At 54.6% G+C, this 2,333-nt stretch overlaps 1 protein-coding gene across 1 annotated transcript in view; it reads right to left on the bottom strand.

The window, feature by feature from the left end:
* ENHO (energy homeostasis associated) overlaps nucleotides 1-2,333 on the bottom strand; it is a 16,397-nt gene that overhangs the window by 11,955 nt on the left and 2,109 nt on the right. The window lies entirely within an intron of this gene.

The raw sequence follows: 2,333 nt of genomic DNA, 5'->3' as shown, positions 1-2,333 counted from the left end.
CGATTTGCACTGCAGAGGGAGGCGTCCAGCCCTCCCGCTGCTTGGGAGGGTGGTCGATGGCGGCTTCATTCCGGCGTGGTCCTCCAGGAAAGAGGCGCTCGGATGTATTAAAAGGAATTGATAAAGCGATCGGTGTGGATGCAGGCCCTTTGAAATACGGGAGGCTGCCGCGGGCTTTCCCCCAGGCTTCTATCTGCCTTCTTTCACCTTTCTGTTATCGACTGCCACAGGTGACACTTGCAAAGAAGAGAAGCACTAATGAATGGTGCAGCCAACCCCAGTGCCACCGCTGCCTTCAGCCGGCATTCACAATTACACGGATCTCTGACAGGGATGAAATTAATTCATAGTAGCAGCATCTGCCACAGAATAAAGTCCAGAGGGCTTCCCAACTGCAGGGCAAGAAGTATCCTGGGGTGCATCACGAAGAGTGTGGCCAGCAGGTGAAAGGGAGGTGATCCTGCCCCTCTACTCAGCTCTGGTGAGGCCACATCCAGAGTGCTGTGTCAGTTCTGGGCTCCTCAGGACAAAAAAGACAAGGAGCTACTGGAGAGGGTCCAGCAGAGACCACAAAGATGATTTGGGGTCTGGAGCATCTCTTTGCTGAGGAGAAACTGCGGGAGCTGAGCGTGTTGAGTTGGGATAAAATACTGAGAGGTGATCTCATTAACGCATTTTAATATCCCAAAGACAGGTGTCAGAGACAATAGTGCCAGACTCTTTTTCGTGGTTCCCTGTTACAGGATGAGAAACAATGGCCATAAGATAAAACAGAAGGAAGAACTTCCTTATTTTGAGGGTGGCAGAACGCTGGAACAGCTGCCCAAGGAGATCTTGGAGTCTCCCTCTCTGGAGACATCCAAACACCACCTGGACATGTTCCTGTGTCACTGCTCCAGGTGACCCTGCCTTGGCAGGGGGGTTGGACTGGGTGATCTCCAGGGGTCCCTTTCAGCCCTGACAATTCTGTGATTCTGTGAATTTTCAAAACACCTTTTGATGTCATTCTCTGTTTCCCAGGGCTCAGCCTGCAACCGTCCCATCATGTCCACATGACTTCAGCAGTGCCAGGATGAGCATGGGGCTGGGTGTTACACTGCCATACCCCAGGCACCAGGGGACAACAAGCCAAGGTTCTAAGCCACTCTTTTAGATAAAAACCATCTGCTAATAGCAGGTACTTTGCTAACATGGCCAGAAATGTGGGACAGCTGGCTTTGGAGAACCCTCCCATTGTCATTTGCTGAAACCTAAACCCACCGTGCCCTGAAAAATCTTTGTCCTTATAGAAGCATTCCTACTGGGAGTTATACAGGCCTACCAGGATGCAGAAGGGAGCTGTAGGGTGGCCCAGTGCCTCAGTGGCCCCTACGCCCCCCCAAAGCACCTGCAGAAGCTGTGCAGAGCACTTGGGCAGCAGGGGAAAGCTGAAGCTTCGTGTGTGCTGCCTTTTCTTCCCAAGGATCGATAACTGGGACCTTCAGAGGGGAAGAGCTGAGCTTTGTTCCACAAAGGCGACAAATAGAAATGGCTTCATTAGCAGAAGCGCCCGGGGGCTGCAGAAGGGGCCGGGGGCTGCAGGGGGGGCAGGGGCTGTGCACACAGCGATGGTCTGTGCTTAGAGAGTACCAGCTCCACCGTGGTCTGCACCCAGCATGATGGGCAATGCCCCAAATACACAAATGCCTGTACTAGAGGATCCCACACCACCCAGTACCCTGAGATGAGAAACTCAGGCAATCCTGGGACTCAAGCCCCTGGGGGCTTTGGGACTGTCCCATCCACCCTTTAGAGTCCCATCCAGTTTGCAAGCCCTGGAAAGCAGCTCCAGCTACAGCGCTGACTGCCCACAGCCCAGCACAGGAAGTCTGTTCCCTGCTCCTTGGGAATGAGAAAGAGGCCTTTGACCACATCCCCATCCCTGGAGCCTGCAGGGGAACACGGATGCAACCACTTGCTCCCGGCCCAGTGCTGAAGCTGGATCCAGGGCTCCTGCGGCTGGGCTGGATTGTCCCCTCATCCTCCGCCTTCTCTCTCCTGCTCAATTACAGTCCCTGCAGGACATGGGGAAGCAGGCATCAATCACGGCTAGTTACTCAGGTGACAGCAGCTGTGTCCCCAAGCTCCCCAGGGAGCATGGAAACACACATCACCCTCTGAGCCTGGTAATGAGTGGGGACGCGGTCCCTCATGTGCCCTGCCGGCTCCCTGGGGCTGCGGTGCTCGATGAGCTGTGGCCAGCACTTCACAGCAGTGACAAGGGACACAAGACCCCAATTAAGGCTGCATCAATCCCACTCCAGCTCTTCTTGGTACAGTCACAAACACCCCCT

The sequence above is a fragment of the Corvus brachyrhynchos genome, unplaced genomic scaffold, assembly GCF_000691975.1.
Source record: "Corvus brachyrhynchos isolate BGI_N302 unplaced genomic scaffold, ASM69197v1 scaffold139, whole genome shotgun sequence".
Classification (NCBI taxonomy): domain Eukaryota; kingdom Metazoa; phylum Chordata; class Aves; order Passeriformes; family Corvidae; genus Corvus; species Corvus brachyrhynchos.
This window is presented reverse-complemented; position numbering and strand designations above follow the sequence as displayed.